General features: G+C 50.7%; 2 non-coding genes and 1 pseudogene across 2 annotated transcripts; 2 read left to right on the top strand and 1 right to left on the bottom strand.

Annotated features, from left to right (window-relative positions):
- Positions 1-5,267: 5,267 nt before the first annotated feature.
- On the bottom strand, positions 5,268-5,377 carry LOC115932027 (uncharacterized; annotated as a pseudogene).
- A 20,250-nt stretch (positions 5,378-25,627) lies between these two features.
- On the top strand, positions 25,628-25,770 carry LOC115932009 (small Cajal body-specific RNA 17). The gene has a single exon (XR_004068398.1).
- An 85-nt stretch (positions 25,771-25,855) lies between these two features.
- On the top strand, positions 25,856-25,938 carry LOC115932006 (small Cajal body-specific RNA 18). Its single transcript, XR_004068395.1, has one exon.
- Positions 25,939-26,015: the final 77 nt, after the last annotated feature.

Raw genomic sequence — 26,015 nt, forward strand, 5'->3', positions numbered from 1 at the left:
CAAGATCAAAAACCAGTTTCAATAACCCTTCGCCAAGCTGATGATGCAACCTTTCTTTCCTAATCGATGTATAGGTTTAATGTCATCCTAACAACATTTCTTAGACTTCACAAAATTCTAAGTTCACCTGGAAAAATAAATAGCCGAAAACAGCTATGGTTTTCCCCCCTTGGGAACAAAAGCAGGCATGAGGGTAGACTTGCCCTAACAGATATCAAAACAAATTGTAAAGCTACCGCAGGCATTTCAGTGTGGTACAGAACAAGAAATAGAATAGAAAGCCTAGAAACATCCTAGAAATGGTAAGAACACAATAGATGAAAAAGGAAATATCAAACATCTGTGGGAAAAAAAAGAGCTATCAAACATCCCTGAAGAAGAACAAGAATATTCCACAAATAGAGCCTAGCAGAGGACTCACTATTTGAAGGAACGACTGAAAAAAAAAGTCAACCATTCTACTAACCCAAGACATATAAATTAAAACTATAGGCCGGGCGCGGTGGCTCACGCCTGTAATCCCAGCACTTTGGGAGGCCAAGGCGGGCGGATCACGAGGTCAGGAGATCGAGACCATCCTGGCTAACACGGTGACACCCCGTCTGTACTAAAAATACAAAAAATTAGCCAGGCGAGGTGGCGGGCGCTTGTAGTCCCAGCTACTCGGGAGGCTGAGGCAGGAGAATGGCGTGAACCCCGGGGGGCGGAGCCTGCAGTGAGCCGAGATCGTGCCACTGCACTCCAACCTGGGCGACAGCGAGACTCCGTCTCAAAAAAATAACTAAATAAATAAAACTATAAGAAGCTGGGTTTTCTCCTAAACAAATTAAAAATCAGTTTCAAGTGATAACCTTCAAACACAAGGTCTGATAGGTAATCACTCTCATATACTTTTGGAAGCACATAAATCACCTCAAAATTCCTGGACATGAGTTTGGCCGTATGAGCCAAAAGTTGTTTTTTGGGGGTTCTTTTGTTTTTTTGTTTTTTTGAGACTCGGAGTCTCACTCTGTTGCCCAGGCTGGAGTGTAGCCTCAAACTCCTGGGATCAAGTGATCCTCCTGCCTTCCAAAGTGCTGGGATTACAGGCATAAGCCAACGCACCTGGCCCCAAAAATATTTTAAAATAATTATACCCTCTCAGACCAGTATCCCAGGATTCTGTTCTGGGGAAATTAGCCACGTTTGCAGACCACGTACTTATTATCTGTCTCTCTACCCATAAGTAAGTTTGTACCTGTAAGTTTGGAACCCATGCCTAGGAGCACACCTGAGACAACAGGCATTCAACGGTCCCTTGTTTCATCTGCATTTGAAAACTAATGTGGCTGGCTCATGCCTGTAATCCCAACACTTTGGGAGGCCAAGGCCGGCAGATCGCCTGAGGTCAGGACTTTGAGACCACCCTGGCCAACATGGTGAAACCCCGTCTCTACTAAAAATACAAAAATCAGCCGGGTATCGCGGTGCATGCCTGTAGTCCCAATTACTCGGGAGGCTGAGACATGAGAATTGCTTGAATCTGGGAGGCTGAGGTTGCAGTGAGCTGAGATCATGCCATGACACTCCAGCCTGGGCAACAGAGGGAGACTCAGTCTCAAAAAACAACAAAAGAGATAGCTAATATATGATAATATTTTTTAAGTGTCATGTATAATAATGAAAGAAAGCATATACAGGCGGTGGCTCACGCCTGTAATCCCAGCACTTTGGGAGGCTGAGGCGGGAGGATCACCTGAGGTCAGGAGTTTGAGACCAGCCTGGCCAACATGGTAAAACCCCGTCTCTACTAAAAATACAAAATTAGCTGGGCATGGTGGTGTATGCCTGTAATACCAGCTACTTGGGAGGCTGAGCAGGAGAATTGCTTGAACTCCAGAGGCGGAGGTTGCAGTGAGCTGAGATCCTGCCATTGCACTCCAGCCTGGGCAACCGAGCAAGACTCCGTATCAAAAAAAAAAGAAAAGAAAAAATAAAAGAAAAAAGCACATACAAATTTCTCACAATGGGGTTAAATAGTCCACATAATGGAATGTGGATTAGGCCAGGAGTAGTGGCTCATGCCTGTAATCCCAACACTTTGGGAGGCTGAGGCGGGCGGATCACCTGAGGTCGGGAGTTCGAGACCAGCCTGACCATTATGGAGAAACCCCGTCCCTACTAAAAATATGAAAAGTTAGCTGGGCGTGATTGCTCATGCCTGTAATCCCAGCTACTCGGGAGGCTGAGGTAGGAGACTTGCTTGAACCCGGGAGGCGGAGATTGCGGTGAGCTGAGATCGCACCATTGCACTCCAGCCTGGGCAACGAAAGTGAAACTCCGTCTCAAAAAAAAAATTAGCCAGGCATGGTGTCACATGCCTGTAGTCCCAGCCACTCAGCAGGCTGAGGCGCAGCACGAGAGTTGCTTGAACCTGGGAGGCGGAGGTTGCAGTGAGCCGAGGTGGTGCCACTGCACTCCAGCCTGGGCGACAGAGTGGGACTCCATTTTAAAAAAATAAATAGGCCAGGCGCGGTGGCTCACGCCTATAATCCCAGCACTTTGGGAGGCCCAGGCAGGTGGATCACGAGGTGAGGAGTTCAACACCAGCCTGGCCAAGATGGTGAAACCCCGTCTCTACTAAAAATACAAAAATTAGCCAGGCATGGTGACGGGCACCTGTAATCCCAGCTATTCGGGAGGCTGAGGCAGAGAATCGCTTGAACTCAGGAGGCGGAGGTTGCAGTGAGCCCAGATCACACCACTGCACTCCAGTCTGGGCGACAGAGTGAGACTCGGTCTCAGAAAATAAATAAATAAATTAATTAATTAAATTAATAGGATGGGCACGGTGGCTCACTCCTGTTATCCCAGCACTTTGGGAGGCCGAGGCGGGTGGATCACCCAAGGTCAGAAGTTTGAGACCAGCCTGGCCAACATGGTAAAACCCCGTCTCTACTAAAAATACAAAATTAACCAGGCATGGTGGCGTATGCCTGTAATCCCAGCTACTTGGGAGGCTGAGGCAGGAGAATTGCTTGAGCTCCAGAGGCGGAGGTTGCAGTGAGCTGAGATCCTGCCATTGCACTCCAGCCTGGGTGACAAGAGTGAAACTCCGTCTCCAATAATAATAATAATACATAAGTAAATTTTTAATTAAAAAATAAAATTTTTATTTATTTATTTATTTTTTGAGTCAGAGTCTCACTCTGTCATCCAGGCTGGAGTGCAGTGGCATCATCTCAGCTTGCTGCAACCTCTGCCTCCCAGGTTCAAGCAATTCTCTGCCTCAGCCTCCTGAGTAGCTGGGATTACAGGCGCCCACCACCACACCCAGCTAATTTTTGTATTTTTAGTAGAGACGGGGTTTCACCGTCTTGGCAAGGCTGGTCTGGACCTCTTGACCTCATGATCTACCCGCCTCGGCCTCCCAAAGTGCTGGGATTACAGGCGTGAGCCACTGCGCCCAGCCAAAAATAATTAAAAAAAAAAAAAAAAAGAAGAGGCCAGGTGCAGTGGCTCACACCTGTAATCCCAGCACTTTGGAAGACTGAGGCAGGAGGATCACTTGAGGTCAGGAGTTGGATACCAGCCTGGCCAACATGGTGAAACCCCATCTCTACTAAAAATACACACAAAAATATTAGCCAGGCATGGTGGCACGCCCCTGTAGTCCCAGCTACTCGGGGGACTGAGGCAGGAGGATCACTTGAACCCAGGAGGTGGAAGTTTCAGTGAACCAAAATCACACCACTGCACACTCCAGCCTGGTCAACAGAGCTAGACCCTGTCTTAAAAAAAAATTGTATTTTTTATACAAAAAAAATTAGCCGGGCCTGGTGGCAGATGCCTGTAGTCCCAGCTACTCAGGAGGCTGAGGCAGGAGAATGGCGTGAAAACCTGGGAGGCGGAGCTTGCAGTGAGCCAAGATCATGCCACTGCACTCCAGCCTGGGTGACAGAGCGAGATTCCGCCTCAAAAAAAAATTTTTTTTTAATTTGTATTTTTTAAATGCATGCAAAAATATTGATATATGGAAAAGCAACTGAAGAAAATAAATCAAAAATATTTACGGAGGTTCTCTCTGGAAGTTGGGAATTTTTTTTCTACACATGCATACTTTAGCGTGTGTGTTATTTTTATTTTATGAAAGTAACATTTCTAATCGGAACAATTCTAGAGATGCTGAAGCACATTTTATTTTTATTTTATTTATTTTTGAGACAGAGTCTAGCTCTGTTGCCCAGGCTGGAGCATAGTGGCGTGATTATGGCCCACTGCAGCCTCCACTTCCTAGGCTCAAGTGATTCTCCCAGCTGGGACTACAGGCATGCACCACCACACCCGGCTAATTTTTTATTTTCTGTACAGACAGGGTCTCACTGTGCTGCCCAGGCTGATCTCAAACTCCCAGACTCAAGCAATTCTCCCACCTCAGCCTCCCAAAGTGCTGGGATTACAAGCATGAGACACCATGCTCGGTAATTTTTTTTTTTTTTTTGTGCAGGTGGAGTCTCGAGCTGTCACCTAGGCTGGAGTGCAGAGGCGCGATCTCCGTTCATTGCAACCTCCAGCTCCCGGGTTCAAGCGATTCTCCTGCCTCGGCCTCCCAAGTAGCTGGGATTACAAGTGAGCACCGCCACACCAAGCTAATTTTTGTAGTTTTAGTAGAGATGGGGTTTCACCATGTTGCCAGGGTTGTCTCGATCTATTGACCTCGTGATCTGCCCACCTCGGCCTCCCAAAATGCTGGGATTACAGGCGTGGGCCACCGTGCCCAGCCCATGCCCAGCAATTTTTTAAAGTTAAATTCTCCCTCCTCCTCCACCCTAATCAGTCCTTTCTGAAGTAACATTAACAGTTTAACTCTCTTCTCTGACATCAATATGTATCTACTCACCTTACAAAAAAGATCCTACTATTTTGAAATCATAGACATTTTTCTAGTTCATTTCCATAATTCCTTCTTTTTTTTTTTTTTCATGTCAGACGGGTAATGTGCCTATGTCGTAACAAGATTTGAAGGTGGCGGCGGGGCACCGTGGCTCACGCCTGTAATCCCAGCACTTTGGGAGGCCAAGGCGGGCGGATCACGAGTTCAGGAGATTGAGACCATCCTGGCTAACACAGTGAAACCCCATCTCTACTGAAAATACAAACAAATTAGCCAGGCGTGGTGGCGGGTGCCTGCAGTCCCAGCTACTCAGGAGGCTGAGGCAGGAGAATGGCGTGAACCCGGGAGGCGAAGCTTGCAGTGAGCCAAGATCGCGCCACTGCACTCCAGCCTGGGTGACGGAGCAAGACTCCCTCTCAAAAAAAAAAAGATTTGAAGGTGGCACATCTTACATGGGAACGTGTGTGAACACATAATCATCATGCTTATGAACTACAAAAGGATCATAATTCATTCTTTAAGAGCTGACAAATGTTCCAGAGTATGGAGCTTCTGTAATTTATTCACACTTCGTTAACCATGGTTGTTCAGTTTATTTACAGTGTGGTGCTTTTTGTTTTCTTTTTTCTTTGCTTTTTTTTTTTTTTTGAGATGGAGTCTTGCTCCTGCCACCCAGGCTAGAGTGCAATGGCACAATCTTTGCTCACTGCAACCTCCACCTCCCGGGTTCAAGCAATTCTCCTGCCTCGGCCTCCTAAGTAGCTGGATTACAGGTATCTGCCACCATGCCTGGCTAATTTTTGTATGTTTCGTAGAGACGGGGTTTCACCATGTTGGCCAGGCTGGTCTTGAACTCCTGACCTCAAGTGATCCACCCGCCTCAGCCTCCCTAAGTGCTGGGATTACAGGTGTGAGCCACCGCACCCAGCCTACAGTGTGGTGCTATTAAAAAATATTTTTAGGCTGGGCACAGTGGCTCACACCTCTAATCCCAGCACTTTGGGAGGCCGAGGCAGGTGGATCACTTGAGGCCAGGAGTTTGAGACCAGCCTGGTGATCATGAAGAAACCCTGTCTCTACTAAAATATTAGCCAGGCATGGTGTCACATACGGATAATCCCAGCTACTCGGGAGTCTGAGGTGGGAGAATCACTTGAACTAGGGAGGCAGACGTTGCAGTGAGTTGAGATCATGCCACTGCGCCCAGGCTGGACAACAGAGCGAGACCTCGTCTTAAAGTAATTAATTAATTAATTAATAGAAATAAAATAGCAGATTTCAAAAATTTGTTCTCCCTGGCAGCAACCCAGTAAAGCTAGATCTGGGCGGAAGGTAATATGGAAATATAAAAACTACAGATTAGCAGGGATGGGAAGACCCGCCAGAAATGGGTTCATTTTGTGTCCTCACTCCCTCCGGATTCTCTGTGTGTCTAGTCCAAGATCTAACCACTATGATCTGCTTTCCTCATCCATTTGGGAATCAGGGCACCACCCCCTTGGGAGGCTTGAATGACATGTGGTTGAGCAGGCAGAGCACGGAACTCAGGCTCTGGTGAGCCCTGGTACAGTGACTATGATTGTTGTGTCATGTAGGAAGGGTCTGTTATTTTACCATTATCTGTTTTCAATAAAAACAGAAAGAAAACAAATATACAAAATACCCCCATACAGTAAATTTCAGCTTCTTACTATGACAGCTAGATTTAGCATTTAACAGTATGCCCAAATTTGAATTTCGGATAAACAACCAATAATGCTTTAGTATAAGTATGTCCCGGCCGGGCGCGGTGGCTCATGCCTGTAATCCCAGCCCTTTGGGAGGCCGAGGCGGGCGGATCTCGAGGTCAGGAGATCAAGACCATCCTGGCTAACACGGTGAAACCCCGTCTCTACTAAAAATACAAAAAATTAGCCGGGCGCGGTGGCGGGCGCCTGTAGTCCCAGCTACTCGGGAGGCTGAGGCAGGAGAATGGTGTGAACCCCAGGAGGCGGAGCCTGCAGTGAGCTGAGATCGTGCCACTGCACTCCAGCCTGGGTGACAGCGAGACTCCGTCTCAAAAAAAAAAAAAAAAGTATGTCCCATACAATATCACTTCTCACCTTCCCATATCCCAAGCTCAAGACACCTTATATACGCCATGATTTCTCCTGCCATCTCTGGGCATTCACACCAGGGCTCCTCCTGTCCAGGCCAGCCTTCTCCCTTCTCCCACCTGTGCCTGGTGAACAACTCAGTTCAGACATCATCTCTTGTAGGAAGTCTCCTGTGATCCCAGGCTAATCACCCTGATACAGTCCTGAAATACTGCTGAGCAGCTGGCATGAGGGCAGGAAGGCTTGGTCTTGTTCACTCTTGTATCCAGCTTATACATGGCACCAAGTAGGTTCTCAATTAAAAGTCAAATGAGGGGCCAGGTGCAGTGGCTCACGCCTGTAATCCCAGCACTTTAGGAGGCCAAGGCAGGTAGATCACCTGAGGTTGGGAGTTCGAGACCAGCCTGGCCAGCATGGTGAAACCCCATCTCTACTAAAAGTACAAAAATTAGCCAGACGTGGTGGCAGGCACCTGTAATTCCAGCTACTCGGGAAGCTGAGGCAGGAGAATCACTTGAACCCGGGAGGGAGAGGTTGCAGTGAGCCAAGATTGCGCCATTGCACTCCAGCCTGGGCAACAGAGCAAGACTCCATCTCAAAAAAAAAAAAAAGTCAAATGAAGTCGGGCACAGTGGTTCGCGCCTGTAATCCCAGCACTTTGGGAGACTGAGGCAGGAGGATCACCTGAGGTCAGGAGTTCGAGACCAGCCTGGCCAACATGTGAAATCCTGTCTCCACTAAAAATACAAAAAAAAAAAATAGCTGGGTGTGGTAATGCACGCCTGTAATCCCAGCTATTTGGGAAGCCGAGGCAGGAGAATTGCTTGAACCCGGGAGACAGAGGTAACAGTGAAGTGAGATCATGCAACTGCACTCCAGCCTGGGCTACAGAGCAAGACTTTGTCTCAAAAAAAAAAAAAAGTCAAATGAGACCACTCATGGTAGCTGGCGCCTATAATCCCAGCACTCTGGGAAGCCAAGGCGGGAGGATTGCTTGAGTCCAGGAGTTTGATACCAGCCTGGGCAACACAGTGACATCTCGTCTCTACAAAAAATTTTTAAAATTAGCCGGGCATGGTGGCACTCGTCTATAGTACTAGCTACTTGGGAGGCTGAGGTGGGAGGATTGCTTGAGCCCAAGAATTCGAGGTTGCAGTGAGCTATACTTGCGCCATTGTACCATAGCTGGGCAACAGCCAGACGCGGCCTCAAAAAAAAAAAAAAAAAATTAGCCGGGCATGGTGGCATGCACCTATAGTCCCAGCTACTCAGAAGCTAAGACAGGAGGATCATTTGAGCCCAGGAATTTGACGCTGCAGTAAGCCAAGGTCACACCACTGCACTCCAGCCTGGGAGACTGAGTGAGACCCTGAGTCTAAAAAAAATAATAATAAAAATGAAAATGAAAGTCAAATGAATGAGGCCAGGGGTGGTGGCTCATGCCTGTAATCCTAGCACTTCGGAAGGCTGAGGTGGGTGGGTCAGCTGAGCCCTGGAGTTACAGACCAGCCTGGGCAACATGGCGAAACCCTGGCTCTACAAATACAAAAAAGAAAAAAGCCAGGCCCATGGTGGTGAGTGCTACTCAGGAGGGTGAGGTGGGAGAATAGCTTGAGCTCAGGAGGTCAAGGCTGCAGTGAGCTGAGATTGCATCACTGCAGCCTAGCCATGATGACAGGGCAAGACCCAGTAGAAAACCAAGGTTAGAGAGGTTAAGTCACCTGCCCAAGGTCCGTAGCTAACCTCAGACTCCAGCCCCTCAGACTGACATGAGCTCAGTTCACCCTCTTAGGAACACCATCTGAAGAATGCATCCCCAGCAAGCATATTCCCTGTAGCAAAGGCCAGGCCTGTGATGGGTGCCCCGCTCCTCACCACACACCTCCCTGTCAAGTCACCACTCCTTCACCCCTAGCAGAGCCAGGCACCTTGAGTCCAAGGGAGGCCACTCATGGAACTGTCATTCAACCAACAGATGCTGACAGCAGTGATGAGGTGGGCACTGGGCTAGTGAACAGCACAGATGTGTTCCCTGGCCTCAGAAGCCCACAGACTAAGGAGAAGATGACAGAATACTCACAAGGGTGCTGGGGCTGGGCAAAAAGGTGCAGGCTGCTTTGTCTGGTCATAAGAGGGGAACTGACTTCCCTGGTCTGAGGAGCCAAGGAAGGGGCCGTGCCCTTGCCATGCCCTCTGCCTGCCATGCCTTGCTGTTCTTCAGTGCCTGCTCTAAGGTCACTCCTAGTGTGGTTTTCTCTGGCTGCTCTTTTTTTTTTTTTTTTTTTGAGACAGAGTCTCACTTTGTCACCCAGGCTGGAGTGCGGTGGCACCATCTTGGCTCACAGCAACCTCCGCCTCCTGAGTTCAAGTAATTCTCCTGTCTCAGCCTCCTGAGTAGCTGGGACTACAGGTGTGCACCACTACGCCCAGCTAATTTGTGTATTTTTAGTAGAGACGGGGTTTCACCATATTGGTTGGCCAGGATGGTCTCAATCTCTTGACCTCCGGATCAACTCCCCTTGGCCTCCCAAAGTGCTGGGATTACAGGCGTGAGCCACCGCGCCCGGCCACTTGTTTTTTGGAGTCTCACTCTGTCCCCCAGGCTGGAGTGCAGTGGCGCAATTTCGGCTCACTGCCAGCTCCGCCTCCCGGGTTTACGCCATTCTCCTACCTCAGCCTCCCGAGTAGCTGGGACTACAGGCGCCCGCCACCACGCCTGGCTAATTTTTTGTATTTTTAGTAGAGACGGGGTTTCACCGTGTTAGCCAGGATGGTCTCGATCTCCTGACCTTGTGATCCGCCCGCCTCGGCCTTCCAAAGTGCTGGGATTACAGGCTTGAGCCACCACGCCTGGCCTCTTTTTCTTTTTTTTTGAGACAGATTCTCACTCTGTCGCCCCCAGGCTGGAGTGCAATGGCGCAATCTTGGCTCATTGCAACCTCTGCCTCCTGGGTTCAAACAATTCTCTGCCTCAGCCTCCCGAGTAGCTGAGATTACAGGCGCCCACCACCACACCCGACTCATTTTTGTGTTTTTAGTAGAGACAGGGTTTCACCATCTTGGCCAGACTGGTCTTAAACTCCTGACTTCATGATCCACCAGCCTCTGCCTCCCAAAGCGCTGGGGTTACAGGCTTGAGCCACCGCACCTGGCCATGCTCTTTCTTTTTTATTTGTATTTTTATCTGTTTCTTAGAGACAGGGTCTCGCTCTGTCATCCAGGCTGGAGTGCAGTGGTGCAATCATAACTCACTGCAGCCTCAAACTCATGGGCTCAAGGGATCCTCCTGCCTCAGTCTCCCAAGCAGCTGGAAGCAGCTGGGACTACAGGTGTGCACCACTATGCCCAGCTATTTTTTTTTTTTTTTTTTTGAGACAGAGTCTCGCTCTGTTGCCCAGGCTGGAGTGCAGTGGTGCCATCTCGGCTCACTGCAACCTCTGCCTCCCGGGTTCAAGTGATTCTCTGCCTCAACCTCCTCAGTAGCTGGATTACAGGTACCTACCACCATGCCAAGCTAATTTTTTTGTTTGTTTGTTTTGTTTTTTTTTTTGAGATGGAGTCTTGCTCTGTCACCCAGGCTGGAGTGCAGTGGCGCAATCTCGGCTCACTGCAAGCTCCACCTCTCAGGTTCACGCCATTCTCCTGCCTCAGCCTCCCGAGTAGCTGGGACCACAGGTGTCCCCCACCATGCCCGGCTAATTTTTTGTATTTTTAGTAGAGACGGGGTTTCACCGTGTTAGCCAGGATGGTCTCAATCTCCTGACCTCGTGATCCGCCTGCCTTGGCCTCCCAAAGTGCTGAGATTACAGGCGTGAGCCACCGTGCTCGGCCTAATTTTTGTATTTTCAGTAGAGACACGGTTTCACCATCTTGGCCAGGCTGGTCCTGAACTCTTGACCTCATGATCCACCGGCCTCGGCCTCCCAAAGTGTTGGGGTTATAGACGTGAGCCACCGTGTCTGGCCTGGCTCCACTTTCTTAGGGAGCTTTGCTTGCCCTCTGCTTGGGGTAGTTTGTGAATTCAGTGCTCTGTCTCTCCCAGGTCCTGGGTCTCCTGCTCCTGATCAATCTGCCACGTGCCATTTGATCTCAGAGTTGTCTCCACCATTAGACTGGCAGGGTCTGTTTTCTGGGGTCTGTGTGTAGGATACAGTGGCCCCAGGATGGGTAAAGGAGGGGACCCAGTTGTTCTTCTGTGATAGGTGGAGACAAGGGCCAGCAGGGCTGTTTCTCGGTGAAACTCATGGGGAGACAGTCGAACCAGGAACCAAATCCGGCCGGGCGCGGTGGCTCACGCCTGTAATCCCAGCACTTTAGGAGGCCGAGGTGGGCGGATCACCTGAGTTCGGGAGTTGGAGACCAGCCTGACCAATATGGTGAAACCCCATCTCTACTAAAAAAAAAATACATATATATACAAAATTAGCCTGGCGTGGTGGCACATGCCTGTAATCCCAGCTACTCGGGAGGCTGAGGCAAGAGAATCACTTGAAACTGGGAGGCAGAGGTTGCGGTGAGCCAAGATCGCACCATTGCACTCCAGCCTGGGTGACAGAGACTCAGTCTCCAAAAAAAAAAGTCCAAAAATTAAAAAAAAAAAAAAATGCCAAGCTCAGCGGCTCACGCCTATAATCCTACCACTTTCAGAGGCCGAGGCGGGCACGGTGGCGCGTGCCTGTAATCCCAGCTACTCGGGAGGCTGAGGCAGAAGAATCACTTGAACCCGGGAGGCAGAGGTTGCAGTGCGCTGAGATCGTGCCACTACAATCCCGTGTGGTGACAGAGCGAGACCTGGTCTCAAAAAAAAAAAAAAAAAAAAAAAAAAAGTCCTGGCTGTGCCACTAGGCCAGATGCCCTAGAACTGACTTCTACGGACCTCAGTTTTCATACCTGTGAAATGGAACTCAGAGCCATATCTGCTTCATTGGGTTGTGTGAATGTGAGGTAGTTACAGGATGGAGCAGGCAGAAGGTCAGCACAGCCTCAGTGGTTGGAGGAGTGGGGGTCAAGTGGACAGAGAGGGTACCCCAGGGCCAGAGGTAGAGGCAAGGTGAAGCAATGCTTCATTTCCCTGCTGAGGTTCCTCTCTAGCAGTTTGGAGGTGGGGCAGGAGTGGAGAAAACACATCCCCTCCTCAATCTGGGCTGAGGAACAGGGTTCTTGAGGCACCAAGAACCTCTTTGGGGCTCTGGCTTGCCTCCTGTAGTGAAAGGGATGGGCTGTGTGCAATGAACTCACACCTGTAATCCCAACACTTTGGGAGACAGAGTCAGGAGGTCCAGAACAGCCTAGGCAACATAGCAAGACCCTGTTTCTACAAAAAACTTTTTAAAAATTTAGCCAGGCGTGGTGGTGGCACCTGTAGTCCCAGCTACTTGGGAGGCTGAGGTGGGAGGATTGCTTGAGCCTGGAGAGGTTGAGGCTGAAGTGAGCTATGATAGCACCACTGTACTCCAACCTGGGCAACAGAGTGAAACCCTGTGTCTAAAATAAAAAGAGGGCCTGGCGTGGTGGCTCACGCCTGTAATCCCAGCACTTTAGGAGGCCGAGGCAGGCAGATCACTCGAGGTCAGGAGTTCAAGACCAGCCTGGCCAACATGGTGAAACTCTGTCTCTACAGAAGTACAAAAATTAGTCGGGCGTGGTGGCAGGCGCCTGTAATCCCAGCTGCTTGGGAGGCTGACCTGGGAGAATCTCTCGAACCTGGGAGGCAGAGGTTGCAGTGAGCTGAGATCACACCATTGCACTCCAGCCTGGGCAACAAGAGCGAAACTCCGCCTCAAAAAAAAAAACAAAAACAAATAATAAAATAATAATAATAATAATAAAAAGAGGGTGGGAGTGGACCAAGGCCTAATGGCATGGAATTTGCAAACTCTATCTTCCTAGTTTTCTTTGGGGAGCCTTCCTCCATCACCAGGGCCCAGCAGGGCCTCAGATGGCAGGGGGTGGGGGGGACTACACATATCCCTCATGGCCAAGATGCTAGGAAGCCCCTGAGCTGGGGCAACAGCCTCTGGTCACAGTCATGAGGGAGGCTGGGTGCAGTAGCGCTTATCTCGCCTGACCTTGTGGAGACTGACCACTCCCTCCTTCTGGAAAACGTTGCCCCCTGCCCTCTCCAAGGCCTCCTTCTTCTTACATCCCCTGGTCCTGGCTAGGGCCTCAGCACCCAATTCTACTCCTTGACCCACCACCCTGTGGTGCTTTTGCCAGGCCCCAGCCCACAGCCATCTGCCAAACACCTCCCCCTGGAGTCCCTGCGGCGTCTCTGACTCAGCAGGTCTGTGCCTGCCCCTGCTGTTCCCCCCACCCAGTGGCTCTGCAGAGCACCCTGTTGCCCAAGCCCTGAGTGCTGGCCACTCCCAGGGCCTCGCCTTCCCCCACCACCAGCACCACCAATTTGAATTCCTATCTCTCCCTCTGGCCTCCTCCCTAGACCCAGGCCCTGCCCCAGGGTGGGGGAAGGAATCCTATAGATAAGGGCATTGGTCAAAGGGACACACCTGGGTTCAGGCCCCCAGCTCTGGCCCCAACCTGCTAAATGACCACACCCCTCTCCAAATCTGAGTTATTCCCTATGTAAAAGGGGGAAGTAATTAAACTAGCTGGGTATGCTGTGCTGAGCAATATGTGAGCTCAGGAAAGGTCAGTTTTCCAGGGGAAGTATGGCCGCTGAGAGCCTCAGTCTAGTGCTTCTCATTCACGAGCTGGTTGGTGCCTTTCCTAAGTTGGAAATGGGTTAGTCCACAAATCCCGTTGCCTGGTCCATGCCAGGTCCAGGTACCTGCATTCAGGGTGCAGGGTGGAGTAAGACAGTCTGAAGGGAGAGGTAGCAGGATGAATGAGTAATTCCTGGGTGCGTTTTGGGATTATGCCTAAGGGCTGTCCGAGCACGTGGGAGGGGTAGCTAAATCCTGTAAGGGAGGGGAGAATGGGGAAGGCTGCCTGCAAGAGGTGGTGGAGGGTGCTTTCAAAGGATACCTGGGAGTGAGCTGGCTGTAGGCACAGGGCAGCTGGAAGGCCAATTTTAGGGAAGAGGAAATTGAGGCTGAAAGTCAAAAAACAAGGGAACTGCCTGAGGTCTCTCAACTGAGAAGTGAGTGGGCCAGGGTTCACATTCAGCCCCCACTCCATTCTCAGGCTGGGCAGGAAGGTACTTTGCCCTCAGGAGGGCACCTTCGACCCAAAGCACCCTGACCAAGAGGCTGTGCACTGTGGCAACCCTAAGACTGAGGCCCAGGTCCTGGAGTTCCACCAAGGTAGGTACAACCAGCCAGGCCGTCAGTGACAGGAGGATTTACTGGGGCTTCTAGGGACCCCGTGAAAGGGCAAAAAGACGGCACAGAAGCCTGTGGATATCAGATATAGATAGTGAGGGCTAGGGCTTTATGGGGAGGGTGGATGGGCCCTGTGGGTGGGGGATGTTTAGGAGATCTTCCAAACAGAGCATTCCAGCCTGGGGGAACAACCCATTATAGACCCCACCCAGCACCGAAGACAGGGACAGGTGGGGCTGAGCCTGGAGGCTGGCAGGACCTGTGCGGCCGGCTGTGGTGTCAGCAATGCCACCGTGTGTGGAACCCTCTGTGCCTAGGTTCCTGGAGCCAGCTCCACCTGGCAATGTGCTTTGTTTCACAAGACTAGAGTTGGCCCATCTTGTTCCGCCTCAGATGGAACACCTGACCTCCTGCACACCCCACCCAGCCTCCAAATTCAACCACCCCAGTAGTGAGACAGGGAGAGTAGGGTGTGACCAGAAGGTGGAATGAGCTTAAAATAGGCTGCAGAGATATCTCTGAGCTTTTAAAAAGTCATATCTTTCATATCGTGTTCTTGTGAAATCTTCTCCAGATTTTTTACAATGACTCTGAAATTGATCAGTTAGCCTCATGCTTTCAAAATCCATAGCCGCAGTGAGCGAGAGGGGGCAGGTCAGCTAGAGGTGGAGGGGGCAGATGGGCCAGAGGCGCCTGGGCAGGGGTGGATGGGGCCTGGACAGGCTTAGTGACCCTTGCACCAGAACTCTCCAGACACCACCCCTTCGCCCACTCGTTAGGCTCCTCTGCCTTCGGGCCGGCTGGGCTGCCCATCCCCCCTCGTTCCCCTCCTGGGCAGGTCTGGACTGGACAGGTTTTGGGCCTCCAGGTCGTGCAGTCAGTCAGGGAAGGGGCCTGGTGCAGGCCACAGCCAGGCATCCACCTCCTTCCCAGCCCACCCCTACCCCCCAGCAGCCTGCCAACTTGCTAGACCTGTGCGGCCTTCCCTTCTGCTGAAAGTCTCCAGATTCTCAGGGCTCTGCACGGGGAGCCAAGCTGGGGCTTAGAACTGTGCTCCCTTGCCCCCACCCCCGACTTGTGCCCTCATCAGCTTTCTTTTTTTTTTCTTTTTTCTTGTTTTTTTTGAGACAGAGTCTCGCTCTGTCGCCCAGGCTGGAGTGCAGTGGTGCGATCTCAGCTCACTGCAACCTCTGCTTCCCGGGTTCAAGCAATTCTCCTGCCTCAGCCTCCTGAGTAGCTGGGAGTATAGGTGCGTGCCACCACACCCCGCTAATTTTTTGTATTTTTAGTAGAGACGGGGTTTCACCATGTTGGCCAGGATGGTCTCAATCTCCTGACTTCGTGATCCGCCCGCCTCGGCCTCCCAAAGTGCCGGGATTACAGGCGTGAGCCACCGCGCCCGGCCTATTTTAAATTTTTTTTGTAGAGACAGAGTCTCACCATGTTGCCTAGGCTTGTCTCGAACTCCTGGTTGCAAGTGATCCTCCCCCCTCTGCCTCCACCGTAGCTGGGATTGCAGGCACAAGCCATGACACCCCCCTTCTCATCAGCTGTCTGGGTCTTTCTCAGGGTCCTGACACCAGGCCAAGTGTTCTGCACACCTGACCTGCTCAAAACAAAACCAGTTCTGCCACAGTCTGGGAAAATGAGGCTCAGAGAGGCCTTGCAGCTGTCTGTGAGCAGGCTGGCATTTGGATCCAGTGACTGGGTTCTGGAGCCCAGTGGCTCTGTGGCCCTGCCTCTCCAGCCTTATGCTTCTTTAAAACTGCCCATGGCCTCTGAGGTTGAGGATTTAGGGGAGCAGGGCTGCCAGAGGGGTGAAGAAGGAGATCTTTCTGTGGGTGGGTGTCAGAATGACCGGGCCTGACACTGGTCCCTGCTCCCCTGGAAGGACAGCCCCTCTCGGTTATGTGGGGGGGTGGGCTGCCTATGGTGCTCTGGGGAGAAGGGAGGGAGAGAATGGGGCTGGTCGGGTGGGGTGTGGATTCCAGGCCTGCTTGGTCAAAAAGATACAGTATTTCCTATTCCCCCTTATACTGGGCAGGCAGGTGTGGCCCAGGCAGCTCTGCCAGGTGTGCAGTCCCTGGAGAATGACCCTTAAGTGCACCTAGGCTGCCCCCTGGCGGCAGCATGAGGTCCTCCTCCCAGGGCTTGTAACCCTCCCAGGGGGAGGAGGTCCACACCAGCTGATGGGTTGGCACCTGTCCCCAGTCCCTTTCTTCTTTCCTGTGCCACTGCTCCCAGAGTTGCCCAAAACACACGATCAGGTGCAGTGGCTTGAACGAAACCCTGTCTCTACAGAAAATACAAAAATTAGCCAGGCATGTTGGCTCATGCCTACAGTCCCAGCTACTTGGGAGGTTTAGGTGGGAGGATCAACAGCCCAGGAAGTCAAGGCCGCAGTGAGCAGTGAGCTGTGGTTGCGCCACTGTACTCCACACTGTAGCCTGGGTGACAGAGTGAGACCTTGTCTTTTTTTTTTTTTTGAGACGGAGTCTCACTGTGTCATCCAGGCTGGAGTGCAGTGGCGCGATCGGCTCACTGCAAGCTCCGCCTCCCGGGTTCATGCTATTCTCCTGCCTCAGCCTCCCGAGTAGCTGGGACTACACGCACCCCTCAGCCTCCTGAGTAGCTGGGACCACAGGCGCCCGCTACCACGCCTGGCTAATTTTTTTGTATTTTTAGTAGAGACGGGGTTTCACTGTGTTAGCCAGGATGGTCTCAATCTGCTGACCTCGTGATCCACCCGCCTCGGCCTCCCAAAGTGCTAGGATTACAGGCGTGAGCCACTGAGCCTGGCCGAGACCTTGTCTTAACTAAAAAAAAAAATAAAAAATAAAAAAAAATAAAAACCTAGGTAACATGCTGGGGGGTGATGAGGGTTATGGAGGAAAATAAAACAGGTGGGGGCTGGAGTGAAGAGTGGGGGTGCCCCTTCATAACTCTGACAAAGACTACAATGCAGCTGTCAGAAAAAAAAGCTGATTTGAGGCAATGGTCAGGGAAAGTTGTGAAATTAAGTAAAAAGTGATGGAACAGGCTAGGTGGGAAGTGGTGGCTCACACCAATAATCCGAGTGCTTTGAAAGGCCAAGCAGGAGGATCTCTTGAGGCCAGGTGTTTGAGATCAGCCTGGACAACATAGCAAGACCCTGTCTTTACAAAAAAATGTAAAAATTAGCTGGAGGCTAGGCTCAGTGGCTCATGCCTGTAGGGAGGCCAAGGTAGGTGAATTGCTTGAGCCCAGGAATTTGAGACCAGCTTGGGCAACATGGCAAAATTCCATCTCTACAAAAAAATTGCCAGGCATGGTGGCTCACGCCTGTGATCCTAACACTTAGGGAGGCCAAGGTGGGCAGATTACCTGAGGTCAGGAGTTTGAGACCACCCTGGCCAACATGGTGAAACCTCGTCTCTACTAAAAATACAAAAATTAGCTGGGCGTGGTGGCGCATGCCTGTAATCCCAGCTACTCGGGAGGCTGAAGCAAGAGAATTGCTTGAGCCTGGGAGACAGAGGTTGCAGTGAGCCTAGATCGTGCTACCTACTGCACTCCAGCCTGTCTGACAGAGCAAGAGTATGTTTCAAAAAAAAGAAAAATTAGCTAGGTGTGGTGACATGCACCTGTAGTCCCAGTTACTCAGGAGGCTGAGGTGAGAGGATCACTTGAGCCCAGGAAGTTGAGGCTATGATCGTGCTACTGCATTCCAGCCTGGGTGACAGCCAGATTCTGTCTCAAAAATCAAAACACAACAGGGCACAGTGGCTCACTTTGGCCTTCCAAAGTGCTGGGATTACAGGTCTGCACCACCATGCCTGGCCTGAGAGTGCATGAATTAAAGTTTCTATTCTCTTGCTAGTCTGTCATTGCTTCCCTAGTGTGTGGGAACCATACTTGTCCCCACTTCTCAGTCAGAGAGCAGCCTGCCAACCTCCAAGTCTGTTGCCCCTGACCCAAAAGGTCCCAGGCTGTCCTCTCGGCAGAAGCAGCTGTCTTGTGGCTTACTGTGCTCAGACTCCATTTCTAGGCTGTGGGCTCATCAGGGATCTAGTGCTTTGAAAAAGTGTAAAGGAGAGCAGCAGTATTATTCACAATAGCTAAAAGGTAGAAACGACTAAAGTATCCATTGACAGATGAATGGATAAACAAAATGCATTACATACACACAATGGACTATTATTCAGCCTTAAAAAGGAAGGAGGCCAGGTGTGGTGGCTCACACCTATAATCCCAGCACTTTGGGAGACTGAGGCAGGCGAATCACTTGAAGCCAGGAGTTGGAAACCAGCACAGACAGCATGGGGAAACCCCCTCTCTACTGAAAATACAAAAGTTAGCCAGGTGTGGTGGCACATGCCTATAATCCCAGCTACTGTGGAGGCCAAGGCATGAGAATCGCTTGAACCTAGGAGGTGGAGGTTGCAGTGAGCCAAGATCATGCCACTGCACTCCAGTCCGGGTGACAGAGTGAGACACTGTCTCAAAAAAAAAAAAAAGGAAACGTCTGGTGGAAGAAGGGAAGAAAATTGGCCAGGCACACTCTGGTAGGGGATGGTTGGATGATGAAATACAGACAATAGAAAAACCTAGATAAAGACCTGGCATAATGGCTCATGCCTGTAATCCCAGCACTTTGGGAGGCCAAGGTGGGCGGATCACCTGAGGTCAGGAGTTCGATACCAGTCTGGCCAACATGGAGAAACCCCATCTCTACTAAAAATACAAAATTAGCTGGGCGTGGTGGTGTGTGCCTGTAATCCCAGCTACTCGGGAGGCTAAGGCAGGAGAATCGCTTGAACCCGGAAGGTGAGGTTGCAGTAAGCTGAGATTGTGCCGTTGCACTCCAGCCCAGGCAACAAGAGTGAAACTCCATCTCAAAAAAATAAAAATAAAAATAAAAAAGAAATAGGCTGGGTGCAGTGGCTCACGCCTATAATCCTAGCACTTTGGGAGGCCAAGGGGGGGGCGCGGGGTGGATCACTTGAGGTCAGAAGTTCGAGACCAGCCTGGCCAACATGGTGAAACCCAATCTCCACTAAAAACACAAAAAATTAGCCGAGCATGGTGGTGGGCACCTGTAATCCCAGCTACTCGAGAGGCTGAGGCAGGAGAATGGCTTGAACCTGGGAGGTGGAGGTTGCAGTGAGCCAAGATCACCCCACTGTACTCCAGCCTGGGTGACAGAGTGAAACTGTCTCAAAAAATAAATAAATAAATAAATAAAACTTTTAAAAAGTAAGAAGAAGAAGAAGAAAAAATATGGAAATAAAAAAACAAGAAAAAAATAATAGGCCAGGCGCAGTGGCTCATGCCTGTAATCCCAGCACTTTGAGAGGCCGAGGTGGGCGGATCATAATGTCAGGAGTTCAAGACCAGCCTGGCCAACATAGTGAAACCTCGTCGCTACTAAAAATAGAAAGAAATTAGCCGGGCATGGTGGCGGGCACCTGTAATCCCAGCTACTTGGGAGGCTGAGGCAGGAGAATCACTTGAACCCATGAGGCGGAGGTTGCAGTGAGCCGAGATTACGCCATTGCACTCCAGCCCGGGTGACAGTGCAAGACTCCATCAAAAAAATAAATAAATAAAATAAATAAATATTAATAATAATTTTAAACAATTAAAAAATATGGTTTTTTTTTGAGACAGAGTCTCACTCTGTCGCCCAGGCTGGAGTGCAGTGGCATGATCTCGGCTCACTGCAACCTCCGCCTCCCAGGTTCAAGTGATTCTTCTGCCTCAGCCTCCCAAGTAGCTGGGACTACAGGCACGCGCCACCACGCCCAGCTAATTTTTGTATTTTTAGTAGAGACGGGGTTTCACCATATTGGCCAAGCTGGTCTCGAACTCCTGACCTTGTGATCCACCCGCCTCGGCCTCCCAAAGTGCTGGAACTATAGGTGCGAGCCGCGCACCTAGCCAAAAAATATGTTTTTTAAAATAATAGAGATGAGGCCGGGTGTGGTGGCTCATACCTGTGATCTCAGCACTTTGGGAGGCCAAGGTGGGTGGATCACTTGAGGTCAGGAGTTGGAGACCAGTCTGGGCAACATGGTGAAACCCTGCCTCTACTAAAAATGCAAACCTGAGCTGGGCATGGTGACGCATGCCTCTAGTTCCAGCTACTCGAGAGGCTGAAGCAAGAGAATCGCTTGAACCCGGGAGGCGGAGACTGCAGTGAGCCAAGATTGCGCCACTGCACTCCAGCCTGGGAGACAGAGCAAGACCCTGTCTCAAAAAATAACATAACAACATAACATAACATAACATAACATAACATAACATAACATAACATAACATAACATAAAATAAAATAGATGAAGGCCAGGTGCAGTGGCTCACGCCTGTAATCCCAACACTTTGGGAGGCCAAGGCAGGCAGATCACCTGAGGTCAGGAGTTAGAGAGCATCCTGGCCAACATGGTGAAACCCTGTCTGTACTAAAAATACAAAAAAATTAGCCAGGCATTGTGGCGGGCGGCCAATAATCCTGGCTACTTGGGAGGCTGAGGCAGGAGAATCACTTGAACCTGGGAGGCGGAGGTTGCAGTGAGCCAAGATGGAACTACTGCACTCCAGCCTGGGTGACAGAGCAAGACTGTGTCTCAAAATAATAATAATAGGCCGGGCACGGTGGCTCATACCTGTAATCCCAGCACTTTGGGAGGCCGAGGCGGGCAGATCACAAGGTCAGGAGATCAAGACCATCCTGGCTAACATGGTGAAACCCTGTCTCTACTAAAAATACAAAAAATTAGCCAGGCGTGCTGATGGGTGCCTGTAGTCCCAGCTACTTGGGAGGCTGAGGCAGGAAAATGGCGTGAACCCGGGAGGCGGAGCTTGCAGTGAGCCAAGATCGTGCCATTGCACTCCAGCCTGGGCGACAGAGTGAAACTCCATCTCAAAAAATAATAATAAAATAAAATAAAATAAAAATAAAAATAATAATAATAGAGATGAGGTTTCGCCATGTTACCCATGCTAGTCTCCAACTCCTTGGCTCAAGCGATCCATCCACCTTGGCCTTCCAAAGTGCTGGAACTACAGGCTTGCGCCACCACCCTGGCCTTAAACAATTATTCATGAAAGGAAGGAAATTCTGACACATGCTGCAACATGGATGAAGCTCAAGGACATTATGCTAAGGGAAGGAAGCCAAGGACCTGCCAGCCGAGGTCCCAGTCCGTCAAGGGCTCCAGTGAGCGAGCAGGATTGAGCAGGTCCCTGGACTGAGCAGTGGGAACTCTGCTTTGCTGTGAGTGTGGCACAGGTGGCGGCAGCCTGTGGAGTGCAGGCTCTGTGGAGCAACTGGACACTCTGTTGAACGAAGTGCAAGGTGGTAGGTTTTTGCTTTTTTTTTTTTCTGAGACAGAGTCTCACTCTGTCTCCCAGGCTGGAGTGCAGTGGCATGATCTTGACTCATTGCAACCTCTGCCTCCCGGGTTCAAGCAATTCTCTGCCTCAGCCTCCTGAGTAGCTGGGATTACAGGCGTGAGCCACCACGCCCAGATAATTTTTTAAATATTTTTGGAAGAGACGGGGTTTTATCATCTTGGCCAGGCTGGTCTCGAACTCCTGACCTCGTGATCCACCTGCCTCAGCCTCCCAAAGTGCTGGGATTACAGGCATGAGCCACCGCGCCCGACCACAAGGTGGTAGTCTTTCTCAAGGACGCTGGGGCAACCCCATTGCGTCTTCACCAACACCCTGGTACAGATCCTGCAGCTGCAGTCTACCCCGCATACAACATGTTCAATGATCCGTAGCTAGACAAGGCATTGAAAACTATCCCATAGGCCAGGTGCAGTGGCTCCTACCTGTAATCCCAGCAGTTTGGGAGCCAGGCGGGTAGATCATCTGAGGTCAGGAGTTCGAGACCAGTCTGGCCAACATAGCGAAACACCGTCTCTTCTAAAATACAAAAAATTAGCTGGGTGTGGTGGTGCATGCCTGTAATCCCAGCTACTTGGGAGGCTGAGACATGAGAATCACTTGCACCGGGAGGCGGAGGTTGCAATGAGCCGAGATCACACTACTGTACTCCAGCTTGGGTGACAGAGTGAGACTCTGTCTCAAAAAAAAAAAAAAAATTAGCTGGGCGTGGTGGCATGCACCTGCAGGCCCAGCTACTCAGGAGGCTGAGGCAGGAAAATCGCTTGGACCCAGGAGGCTGCAGTGAGCCAAGATCGAACCACTGCACCACAGCCTGAGTGACAGAGTGAGACTCCATCTCAAAAAAACAACAACAAAAAAATCAACTATTCCATGGGAGGCAGAGGCAGGAGGATGGCTTCAGGCCAGGAGTTGGAGCCAAGCTAGGCAACATAGCGAGAATTCCTCATCTCTACACACACACACACACACACACACACACATTAATTAGCTGGGTGTGGTGGCGCATGCCTCCAGATACTCAGGAGGCTGAGCGGGAAGGATGGTTTGAGCCCTGGAGGTTGAGGCTGCAGTGAGCCATGATCATGCCATGACAGAATGAGGACCAGGTGGAAGAACTGAAAACGTTGGGGATCCACACGTCCGCTCCATCCTTTCAGATGGAAAGAAATACCAAGACTCAAAAAAATGAGGGTGCCCAGGTCCTCACTGAGCAGAGATTCACTGCTAAAAAAAAGCCTTACCTATTTGGGTTTTCACTAGTAAGCTAACAACTGCTAGCACTGATCTTTATGGTTTGTAAGCAGTTGGTGATTTTAGTTTGTCTGGGTTTCAGCCATGAATATTCTATTGTAAACTTAATTATAACAACTGCACTGTAATAATTCAATGTCCTATTATGATGTTGTTATAGACAAAATTTGCCTTTACATTGTCATTTATTTTATTTTATTTTTCTTTTGAGACAGGGTCTCACTCTGTCACCCAGGCTGGAGTGCAGTAGCTCAATCTTGGCTCACTGAAACCACTGCTTCCCAGGCTCAAGCGATTCTCCCACCTCAGCTTCTCGAGTAGTTGGGACCATAGGTGTGAACCACCATACCAGGCCAATTTTTGTATTTTTAGTAGATACGGGGTTTCAACATGTTGCCCAGGCTGGTCTTGAATTCCTGTGCTCAAGCAATCCACTTGCCTTGCCTCGCCTCCCAAAGTGCTGAGATTACAAGTATGAGCCATTGACATTTAATCTTCCTTCCTTCCTTCTTTCCTTCCTTCCTTCCTTCCTTCCTTCCTTCCTTCCTTCCTTCCTTCCTTTTCTTTTTTTGAGACAGAGTCTCGCTCCGTCGCCCAGGCTGGAGTGCAGTGGCACGATCTCAGCTCACTGCAAGCTCCACCTCCTGGGTTCAAGCATTTCTCCTGCCTCAGCCTCCGGAGTAGCTGGGACTATAGGCGCGGGCCACCATGCCCAGTGATTTTTTATTTTTATTTTTTTTGAGACGGAGTCTCGCTCTGTCACCAGCCTGGAGTGCAGTGGCGCATTCTTGGCTCACTGCAACCTCCACCTCCGGGGTTCAAGCAATTCTCTGTTTCAGCCTCCCGAGTAGCTGGGATTACAGGCACCCACCACCACACCCAGCTAATTTTTGTATTTTTAGTAGAGATGGGGTTTCACCGTGTTAGCCAGGATGGTCTCGATCTCCTGACCTCGTGATCTGCCCACCTTGGCCTCCCAAAGTGCTGGGATTACAGGCGTCAGCAACCACGCCCGGCCTCTTTCAGTCATTTCTGATGACACCGGAGAAGGCAGTGTCCTTCCCTTATTGTCTCTTTTTTTTTTTTACCTGGGTATTCTGGAAGTGTCTTTCCTCTGACAGTGTTGTTGGACGTGGGGAAGCAAAAGGGTATCAAAGAGAAGGAGAGAAGGGTAAAGACCGCCCCTCATTGCTGCCCTCCCAGAGGGGCAGCCTGGGGAGTCTATGGAGGAGGTGACTTTGAGCCATGATGTGACCTTAGATGAGGGGCCTCTCTGAGCCTCAGGAAGCTCTTCTGCAAAATGGGGCAAATAAAGAAATGCCCTCTGTGTGCAGTGGCTCAGGCCTGTAATCCCAGCACTTCGGGAGGCCAAGGCAAGAGAATCACTTGAGCGCAGGAGTTCCAGACCAGCCTGGGCAACATAGTGGGACCCCATCTCTACCAAAACATTTAAAAATTAGCCAGGCATCAGGTGTGGTGGCTCAGGCCTGTAATCCCAGCACTTTGGGAGGTTGAGGCAGGCGGATTGCTTGAGCCCAGGAGTTTGAGACCAGCCTGGGCAACACAGTGAGACCCCCTGCTTTTACACACACACCAAATTAGCCAGGTGTGGTGGTGCACATCTGTAGTCCCAGCTACTTGGGAGGCTGAGGTGAGAGAATCATTTGAGCCCTGAAGCTCAAGACTACAGTGAGCTGTGATTGTGCCACTGCCCTCCAGCCTGGGCAACAGACCAAGACTCTGTCTCAAAAAAAGGAAAGGGCCGGGCGCGGTGGCTCATGCTTGTAATCCCAGCACTTTGGGAGGCTGAGGTGGACGGATCATGAGGTCAGGAGATCGAGACCATCCTAGCTAACACAGTGAAACCCCGTCTCTACTAAAAATACGAAAAATTAGCCAGGCGTGGTGGCGGGCGCCTGTAGTCCCAGCTACTCAGGAGGCTGAGGCAGGAGAATGGCGTGAACCCGGGAGGCAGAGCTTGCAGTGAACTGAGATTGCACCACTGCACTCCAGCCTGGGCAACAGAGCAAGACTCCATCTCAAGAAAAAAAAAAAAAAAAACCGGAAAAGAAGGCCGGACGCAGTGGCTCACGCCTGTAATCCCAGCACTTTGGGAGGCTGAGGCGGGCGGATCACAAGGTCAGGAGTTTGAGACTAGTCTGGCCAACATAGTGAAACACTGTCTCTACTAAAAATACAAAAAATTAGCCAGGTGTAGTGGTGTGCACCTGTAATCCCAGCTACTGGGGAGGCTAAGGCAGGATAATTGTGTGAACCCGGGAGACGGAGGTTGCGGTGAGCCGAGATTGTGCCATTGCACTCCAGCCTGGGTGACAGTGCGAGACTCTGTCTCCAAAGAAAAAAAAAAAAAGGAAAAGAAATGCCATCCCAAGGTGATCCCTCACAGGAAGTGACTCAGAAAAGCAGTGAGCTACGAAAGCTATCTGAATGAAGCAAGATCGTCATCTGGGAGACACTGACTACCCACTCCTAGCAAAGGGCTCAGCAGCACACGGCCTCCCTGCGGGGATGCCCTCGGGGAAGATGTGGCCCAGGGGAGATTTTTGGACCTTGCTCCTCAGTCCTGGCTCTTAGTAGGACCCTCTGCAGCCAAACTAGCATATCTTGAGCCAGGCTGACCTTAAAAAGTAAGCATTCAGGGCCTAGGGACCTTGGGCAAAGCAGAGAAGCTGGTGTCAGATGAGGTGCAGCATGTACAGTAGGATAAGGTGTTCTCAGGTCCCCAGTGCAGCCCCAAGATGAGCCTGCAGTATTTTCCTTATATGATCTGGTCCTACTGTGGGCAGCGCTGCTGCCCAGAGCCTGAGAGGATTATGAAAACATGGCAACGGAAGTGAGGCCAGGGGACACAGCATGGGGGCATGAGGAGCAGGGGACAGCGGGTGGGGCTAGAGGAGAGGGAGGTTTAGGGAGGCCTCTGCTGCTGTGACTGTGAGCCCCAGCCAGTGATGACGTGGCCACCGCACAATCTGAGTTCTGGGAACCATGTGATGGAATGTGTTCTGGGAATAGATTGCAGCCAGGAAAAAAAAAAAGCAGAAGGGTGCACCCTCCCTTCCTCAGCCAGGAAAACATTTCTGTAGCCCTTGCAGACCCAAT

This window comes from Gorilla gorilla, chromosome 23 (genome assembly GCF_029281585.2).
Source record: "Gorilla gorilla gorilla isolate KB3781 chromosome 23, NHGRI_mGorGor1-v2.1_pri, whole genome shotgun sequence".
Lineage (NCBI taxonomy): Eukaryota > Metazoa > Chordata > Mammalia > Primates > Hominidae > Gorilla > Gorilla gorilla.